Source organism: Apium graveolens, chromosome 11, assembly GCF_009905375.1.
Source record: "Apium graveolens cultivar Ventura chromosome 11, ASM990537v1, whole genome shotgun sequence".
Lineage (NCBI taxonomy): Eukaryota > Viridiplantae > Streptophyta > Magnoliopsida > Apiales > Apiaceae > Apium > Apium graveolens.
The window spans coordinates 159,344,629-159,354,622 of NC_133657.1; the positions used below are offsets into that span (position 1 = coordinate 159,344,629).

Sequence of the window (9,994 nt, forward strand, 5' to 3'; positions counted from 1 at the left end):
CGCACTAAATATATTGAGATTGATTATCATCTTACTCGCCATCATTTGCTACAAATCACACTATCTCATTACCTTTTGCTCCTTCTCCGCTTCAGATTGCTGATATTTTTATGAAGTCTCTCTCGATTTCGTGATTTCGTTTCTTATTTGACAAACTCTCAATGTTCATAGTTACAACATCATGAGTTTGAGGGGATGTTAGAATATATATATATATATATATTATTAATATTATTTTATATAAATTAAGGTATTTTCGGTATTTAGTTTATATAGATTTTCTATATAAGTTCAAACATGCATTATAAACTTTACCTTAATTGTAATAAAATTTACGTTCACATCGTATCTCTAAATTCGAGTTCTTTCACCCTCATTTATTTAATTTAAATATTTGTTGTTGTTACTGATATTTGTATTAGTTGTATTTATCGTTATGTGGCACGAATTTGTGATAATTGGGTTGACACTACGCAACACATTTTTTTTTCTAAATAATCTTCCCCGCCTAGATTCTGCGAGTCCCTTTGTTCTGTTTTGATTATCTGAGAACAGTCTGTCCATTTTATCGTCACTATAATAATGTCGGTGACAACATAGTACATACAGCCATCAACTATCAACTATCAACTGTCAAGCTCTTTTATCCAGCTGAAGTACAAGAGCATAGAACAAGGGCCTCGGTCTTTAAACAAAGACATATGTGATATGTAACGCAATCAATAACCCCCAATTTAAACAGTAATCAAACTAGTTTAGCAAAATACAGTAAGCAAACCAGGCTTCTAATAGTATTACCAACGTGTTTTTGTCATGTGCTTCTCCCTGTAGGAAACGGAACATGCTACATAGACAGAGAAAGACAGAAGAAATAAGAGAGAATTGCGTTATTCACCCTTAAGTTTGGCCAAAAATCAATTTTATATAATTATTTTCAGAAATTATAGTTTGCATCCTTTTTATTTGAAATTTGATCCATTTTGCACCCTTTTTACCAAATTTTGTCAATTTTTTAGCCCAAATTCTTGTCTTTAACAACATATATAATCTATAAATGAGGTGAAAAGATGAAATATATTGTAGGAGACACCAATTAGGACTAAAAATGGAGCATATTGAATCAGATTTCAAAATAGGGGGATACAAACTGCTATTTCTGAAAATAGGTATACAAAATTGAGTTTTAGCCAAATTTAAGGGTGCAAAATGCAATTCTCTCTGGAAATAATCATGTAAAAGAACACCACAAAACAAAATGGATTACCAAGCTAAAAGTCCCAGGACAGAAGAAGCAAGCTGACTAGATTATTATAAGTCGAACAAGTAACCACAAGTCTAACACATTACAAGTACATTACGTAGCAAATAGAGTAGTTCAAATCCGCTGATTAAGTTTTTTGCATGCATATCTAAGAAAAACAGTTTTGAACAACAATCAATACTTCACTGATACAGAGCAAAATTATGAGTATTGTATCTGCAATGAGTAATATGAGGTGCACCAGAGCTGATCAGTAATTTAGAGCTAGAAGTCGAAGAACCTAGGCGCATGTATCAGCAACTGGCAAAGGAAGAATGCTGGCAATCTGGTATCAAGTCCAAAGATTATTCTGATTCCTGCAAGTCCAACCAACAGGAGAGCAATTTCAAAATTGAACCTCTGTAGACAGCTCCCGATCACACTGTAGGAATAAACAGCACCTAATAGATGACAAAACGCTGCAGAAAACGATACCCAAGCATATCGCCTATCATAGCAGTAGCAATCAGCGAATAAAGCCATGGACTACTGAACAATAAGATCCACAAAGAGAAAAGCCATAGAAACATTGAGGACATTCAAAGGCAAGTTGCCTTTAATCTTATTCCAGTAGTTTCTAAATCTGTTCACTCCCAGAGCAAGAGCCTGAAAATAAATAAATGGTAATTAATCAGTTCTGATTATGAACACGTTTTTATGAATCTTGCACCCGAACTAGTAGAGCTACAATTAAGACAGAAGATTAAAAACAGAACTAATCAAACTATTAGAATTCGATATCAAACTCAGCTTCGATATAAAACCCTAAGTCAAATAAGAAGGATCAATACAGAATTTTATAAATAAACATCCTCCGAAAACTATTCATTTTCCAAGTTATCTATAATTTTTCGCTTAAACATATTATTTGTCACACAATAAAGTGATCAATGCAGGGGAACGATCTAATAATCTCCTCTATTAAACACAAAACAGATAATAAATATGAACAATGCAAGTACATTATCACTGTTCGTAGCATTAACTAAAGAATTATGAGTCTATTTGTATTAAGAAACTCTCAGTCATTTTTCAGTTACCAAATATCATACTCCTATATCAAACAAATAGTAGAATTCAGAACAAAACAAATGATTAAGAGTATACTTTTCCTCAAAGATAAACCAGCCTATAGTTGCTCCAATTAACCTACTAATAGCTAAACGAATACTATGGGAAACACTGTTAAATTTTAAATACGTGCAATTCATCTCATAAATCCGCTAACGTTCAACACTATACACGGATAATCCAACAAACACAACATGTATAAACTTCTCTTCTCTGCAGGGACAATTAAATGTGCAGAGAAGTAATTAAAGTTTCGCATATTATTTGTCTTGTACAAAAAAGTGACCAACGCAAAGAAATGATCTAATAATCTTCTGTATCAAACACAGCACAGATTTCATACATATGACGCAAGTACATTTTCGCTTTCCATCAGTAATTAGAATATCATAATTTGTTCACACCGAGAAACTGTTGGTCATTTTCCAGTTCTGTGCATCACATATGACACAAATAATAGAAATCAAAACCAAACAAATTATTTAGAGTACATTCTTTCTCAAAGATAAACCAGCACATAGTTGCTCCAATGATTTTACTCATGACCAAAAGAAGTTAATATGCGGAATACGTTAAATTTCTCACATAAAACAGGCCTATGTTCCGAATTTCTTACGATTATCCAACAAGAACACAATACATAACACAAAATCAGTATACAAAAAATGTGGAGGAAACTAATTAAATCTGCTCGAGCAACAGACAATAGATCATTTACAGGTACTTCTGCATACTATTGACGTATGAAAAGAAATTAAAGCGATTGATCTAATAATCGCACTTTATTGAACAAAAAACAGATCTGCTAGTGATTAAAGTGAAAAATGCATAACAATGCGAGCATATAATCGTTTACTACTTGATATAACACTAATTACATAACATAAATACAAAAAAATGTAAAGCTTACAGTGTTGGAGAGTAGAAGCTGAAGATAACGAAGCAGAGTAAGAAGAGCCAAAGCAACGCTTGATTTACTCAACTTCATCTTCATAGCTGTTTGTTCAGTAGCATTTGCCTTTCTCTTCTTCACCAAGCATAGGAAAATATTAGACTCTTATATAATGAACCAGTAAAAAATGTGGACTTGGCCACAATTTATACAGCAAATGACTAAATTGACCCTTCTGCACAGTTGAATATATCAATATGCTCAACAAAATTTGGTGAATAAAATAGACATTTTGAGTATGACTAAACTGACCCTTCAGTACAGATAAGGCTCTGTCTGGGAGTGCTGTTGAAAATTATTGTGCTGTAAGAAAAAATGCTGGTGAAAAAAGTGCTGTCAGGAAAATTAGATGACTGTTTGTTTTTTTTTAATTTATGCATATTTTGAGATATAATATATAAAAATAATATTTTTGAGAAGGTTTGATAGTGAAATTGATAATTAATTCCTGCAAAACTGAAAACAGCTTTTTCCAAAAGCATGGGAGACATGTTTTTGCTAACCGCAGCTTTTAGACCAAAAGCGCTTTTCTAGACAGCAGTTTTTAAAATTTACCAAACACCTTTCTGACAGCTTTTCAAAAAGTCGATGTAACTGTCTGCAACAGCAATACCAAACGGACGGGGCTAGGCCCAGTCCACGCCAGCTTGGACGTTACTCTAAACATGCACTACTACCCCTGACCTAACAATAAAGCACTCAAATCAGGTGTCAATTTTTTGGTTTTGTTTTTTCCAATTTCAATGTTTCACACTGTACTGGATTTTAGGGGTATTATAGTATATACAAACAGTGTGCTATACCAGTGAACGTGTACAAGCGACTAATAAATTTCCCAACTGTTTTGTTTTACCAGAATGAGTAATGCTGGTATCAATTTTTTTTAACAAAATGATGCGGGAGTATAAAATGTTTTTATTGGTCGATATCGATGTGTATACATGTGAGTGTGTTATAATATATCGCCAATTAAAATATGACATGTGGTATATGGTAGGGTTTTTTTTTATCTAATTGGGTAGTATTTTTTTATCAGAAAATTGCAGGGTGTAGGCTGTTCATATTTTCCGGTGCAATTTAATTGGCATTTAGAGCATCTTTAACCTCAAATCTTATTTGTCATGACAATCTTGATTGACCTATTGGAGTTGTATGATTGTCAAGGTTGCCAAAACTTGGTAACTTGCTAAAATGGTTAAAATACATCTACAAATACAAAATCCTAAAATGGTTAAAATACATCTACAAATATAAAAAGTTTATATCAATAATGTCTTTTTTATTTTACGAGTCAATTACAATTTAATTTAAGAGATGATATAGGCAATAATTAAAGGCTGCTAATTATTGGAATAGAATGTTGCCAAGTTGATATAAAATTAAGTGAAAATAAAATATTAATATATATGATGATTTGACAAAGTTAATAATTACCTTCACAACCCATTATTGGAGATTCTCTTAGATAAAATATAGTCGTATTAAAACACAAAAGGTAACTACATGCCTAAAGATTATAACAATCATGTTTTTCTATAAGCATAAGATCAGTACGATCCAGAAGAAAAGACCTTAGCTGCAATCAGCGACTACATATCAACAATACTAACCAAAGCAGGAGTACCTAGAATAGTAGGTTTGCAAACTAATATGAACGTAATGTAATTAGAATAGTTGATTCGAATTTGTTTTAATATTTTGAGGCATGTAAGATCTGGATTTAACTCATCAAGGATTCAAGTATCATAGCAGAAAACGTGCTCAGGTTAGTTTCCTTGATGATGTTAAGTATTTATTCCATCTACTCATGTGATAATAGTACTGGTATTCTTTGAAATATTTTAAAAATAAATCATTTAAAGCTCAAAATTGGCGAACCAATATCATGATATCTCGATCCTCTTTCTCTTCTCAATCTCATGACCAATTCAAATTGCATTTGAAAGCTAATTGATCCACTCCCATCTCAACGATATACTAATATTTAATGAAGTGGCGGGATGATGGGGGAAAAGAGAAAATATATGAGACTTGATAAAGAAATAATTTCTCACACAACATTAGTTTTTAACTAATTGTATCTTTCAAAGTGAATCTCCAAAGACTACATATACAAGATGAATTTGGAAACGAGGTCACAAGCTGGTGACTTTCAAGAAATCAAAATAACCAATCAAGCAAATCTTAAGGAAACTAACTTTGTCACCTACACGGATAACTCAATTAGCAAATGAGAATCTCCTTCAACATCAAAACATAACTACTCGCTTAAATATAATATAACAGGTAACAATCATGTTAATCTATACACATAAGATCGGTATGATTTAAAAGAAGAGACCTTAAATGCAATCTTGTTAAACGCATATCAAAAACACTAACCAAAACAAGTGTAGGGTAGTAACTAGTAAGTTTGCTTACTAATGAGAACCTAATGTAATTAGAGTACATGATTCAGCAACTACACGCTCTGCATGATATATAAAAGGTGAGATTGGTCTGTACCACAAAGAACTCTTAATGCTCAAATGAGAACTTGAGAGACTAGGCGTTATCTTCCCACATATTTGAAATTGTCACCGCTCCTCCTCTGGACACTGAAAGACGCATATCCTTGCCACCTTCATAGAGAGAATCAACTAAGTGTGCATGTTCTGCATTCACTAACGCAGCCCTTATCACCCGGTCTCGAATACGGAATCCTGCAATTGGCACTCCCCATAGTCTCCTGTCACCTAACAAGAACCTTTGCTTCTTTGTTTCCTAGTTGGCCTTAGTCACATATAGCAACAGATTAGAAATCAAACTGCCCACTGGTCTTGTATCACCTTCAATAGCTAGAGCACATCCTGTAAATGCAACCAACACAAGTGTAACTAGGAAATTAAATCACCGTCCCCTGTGTGGTGGCCTGAACCTTTTTGGAATGAGCGAAGCAACAGTTCCAATGCACGAAACCAATGCTGCAGCGAAAGTCAGCCAGTTCAGCTCGCCATGATATTCGCCAATCTCGTGATCAAGTGTCAATATGATGACGCTATGTTGCATAGTCGTCTAACTTTCCCAGTGGTGCGCAAAACGCATGCGCTGTGTATAATTTTCACAAAAATATTAACATAATTATTTACCTGGATCAAGATTTTATCAACGTACTATAATCTATTATCTATTATATATAATACAACAACAGGAGGGTTCAGAAATTTGAATAATATGACGATTACACACCTATATTGATATTTATATAATATTTATTGGACCTTATCATTCATTTATTAAAAAATATTAATTATTTTATAAATAATATGTGCATACATATATTAATACATACATACATACATAAATACAAAAATATAATAAATAAATAAATAAATAAATAAATAAATAAATATATATAAATTAATACATATATACATACGTACGCGCGCACACACATATATACATATATACACACACATACACACATATACATACACATACACATACACACATACATCGGATTTGTAACATGATTTGTGAAAATATCGAATAAGAACTTAGAACCGTAGTAATCGGATTGTAGTGACAGTTTTCTGAAAATTTAGGACCATTATCACCAGATTGTAGTGGTCATTGCATGAATTGTGGATTCTGAATTATTGTTCTTTATGTATTATGTGTATCGTATGTATCGAATATGAATAAGAACAAAAATATGTATCGAAAGTGTTTGTTTCGTATAGATTATCCTATTTTGTTATATGTGTATAAGTTGCTTGGCCTGATCGATTGTTTCCTGCTGGGCTCCATAGCTCATTATTTACAAATTTCAGGTTTCATCTAAGAGTTCAAGTTGGATATCACTGGAGTTTGAGGACTTAGTATTGGAATAAATTGACTTTTGGATCTACTAGCTGCGTTTTTGTAATAGTCACTTTGTAACAGATTTTTGATTAGTAAATTGTATTTTATATTTTAGTTTTAGTTAAAATTTAATAGTCCGAAAGTGCAGACTGTTACAGTTGGTATCAAGAGCAGGCTGTCCTTCGGAGTGTGTTAGTTATGGGACTAGTACATTCCCTATGATGCGTTTCTATGGATTATAGTTTCAATTTGGCCTATAGGAGACCATATTCTTTTTAAGGAAGGTAGTATGTAATATGCCGTAATTTTTAGAATTAGATTAATAATAGAATAATATAAATAAAAGGATTAAAATTAGATAAAGACTAAGATTTTAAGTTTGACTAGATTAATGGGTCTAAAATGAATAACTTTTAAGTTAAAAAATAGGGTTTTATATCGTTATAAATACATCTTATTCGTCTTCCGCATCTTTATTATTAAAATTTGTAGGGCTTTTCTATACATAAAATCAGCAATCTTGTAAAATTCGTTGAAAATTTATCGTAAGTCAGAACTCGTTGATCCTGGACTTTTCGGAAAGGTATTTTCGTTCTCTACAGTTTTTGTGTATTCCAAGAAAACATCGTTTGAAGGGTCAAAAAAGGATAAATTCTTATCTGATCAGGTTTTGAGGTAAATTTTTGATCGATCTTGCTAGTGTTTTCAAAATTGTATGTTATGCTTTTAAATTTGATTATCAAAATATGCGCTAAGTGATCATATATTTGAAAGTATATGTGTTATAGAATATGTATCGATTTATATGTGTGTTGTCTAGACGATAATTTTAGATCTCTGATTTGTGTCATGGTTTGTGATAATATCGAATAAGAACTTAGGACCGTAGTCACCGGATTGTAGTAACAATATTCTGAAAATTTAGGACCGTTATCAACAGATTGTAATGGTCGTGGCATGAATTGTGGTTTCTGAATTATTGTTCTTTATGTACTATGTGTGTATGTGTCAAATAAGTATAAGAATATGTATGGAAAGTGTTTATTTTGTATATCTTATCGTATAGATTATCGTATTTTATTTTATGTGTATAAGTTGCTTGGCCTGCTAGTTGTATCGATTGTTTCTTGCTAGGCTCCATATTACAAATCTCAGGTTTCATCTAAGAGTTCAAGTTGGATAGAATTGGAGTTCAATGACTTAGTGTTGGAGTAAATTGACTTTTGGACTTCCGTTAGCCGCGCTTTTGTAATAGTCACCTTTGTAATAGATTTTTGATTAGTAAATTGTAATTTATATTTTAGTTTTGATTTAGATTTAATAGTCTGAAAGTGCGGGCTGCTACACTTACAGTGCTGACGTCAATTGCTTATATAGTATGACTCATCAATCACATTTCTAGCACATAAACAGATTAAATAATTTATAAAAAAAATTAGTAATTATTTTATATTTACAGTGATGGATATACATCAAGAACATCAAGCACACATAATAACTTGAATTTTTTTACTTTCTAAGCATTAACATATTATAAATACCATTAAATTATGAAGTGACAAAAAATGTATACTAACATAATTTATTACTTCATGCGAATGCACCATTGCAAATTGTTGTGCAAGACATTCTTGTACATATCAAGACTAAGTCATATTGACAACCCTAAAGATAAGTTGTATGATAATCTAAATTTGTATTCTGTAATTATATTTCTTGAGTCTGTAAAAATGTTAAGTAGATTAGACTGAAGGCTTTTTTTGTGAACAGTCTTCAAGAGAAGGAATAAACTCTGGAAGGAGATCAAAATCTGATCATGTCTCAGAGAGAAGTGTAGCAGCTTGGATTTAAATAATATTGTTCTAAGAAAAATATTCTAGGTCAGATATGGACAAGTCACAGATCATGAGATATAGAGAAATCTGTCGAGAAGTCCAAAATGACTTGCAGAGAAGTCCCAAGAGATATCGATAAGTCAAAATGCATGTAGAGATCTCAGATATCGACAAGTCAAAAAGTCTATGTAGAGAACTGGAGATATCGACAAGTCATTTCTTCATGTAGAGATCTAGAGATGTCGACTAGCCAAATCTTCATGTTGAGAACTAAAGATATCGACAAGTCAAAAGCCTATATAGAGAACTAAAGTTATCGACAAGTTATTTGTTAGATATATTTATGATGTCATGTCTAATATGATTTATGTTTAGTTTTCAGATCTTACTTAACAGGACAAATCAGTACTTAACTGGAAATCAGTACTTATACTGAAGTCAGAACTTAAGATATCAGAACTTAAGTTATCAGAACTTAAGTTATCAGGAGATATTTGTCAGGAGATAATATCAGGACTTAAGAAGACTTTCAGATAAGTCAGGTGGCTGATTGAAAGGAAAGAAGATCAAGACAAACGCAAGAAGAAAGATGCATGAAGAAGGAATTCTATGAAGAATAGAATACTTGGAAGGAAAGATAACTGATTGATATATTTTAGGAAGCAGAATTATATTCAATATCAATTAGAAGTTTATCTTGTAACTGTGTAGTATATAAACACATGCATAGGGTTTACACTATACGTGTAATCATTATCGAAGTTATTATTCATTGTAACCCTAGCAGCTCTCGTGATAATTTGTTCATCACTGAGAGAGGATAATTCCATATCGTAACAGAGTTTATTGTGTTGAATAAAATCCGTGTTCTATTACGTGTGTTCTTTAATTCGATTTGATTGTAGTAAACACTGTATTCAACCCCCTTCTACAGTGTGTGTGACCTAACAAGTGGTATCAGAGCAAATCTGTTAACACACAAACAGTTTAAGA

The 9,994-nt window shown here is 32.1% G+C and overlaps 1 long non-coding RNA gene across 1 annotated transcript; it reads right to left on the reverse strand.

Annotated features, from left to right (window-relative positions):
* Nucleotides 1–1,285: 1,285 nt before the first annotated feature.
* Nucleotides 1,286–3,419, reverse strand: LOC141698625 (uncharacterized). The gene is made up of 2 exons (XR_012565187.1): nucleotides 3,282–3,419; nucleotides 1,286–1,906 (listed from the first exon to the last, which is right to left on the reverse strand). It is a non-coding gene; the product is annotated as an uncharacterized LOC141698625 (long non-coding RNA).
* Between the last annotated feature and the right edge of the window lie 6,575 nt (nucleotides 3,420–9,994).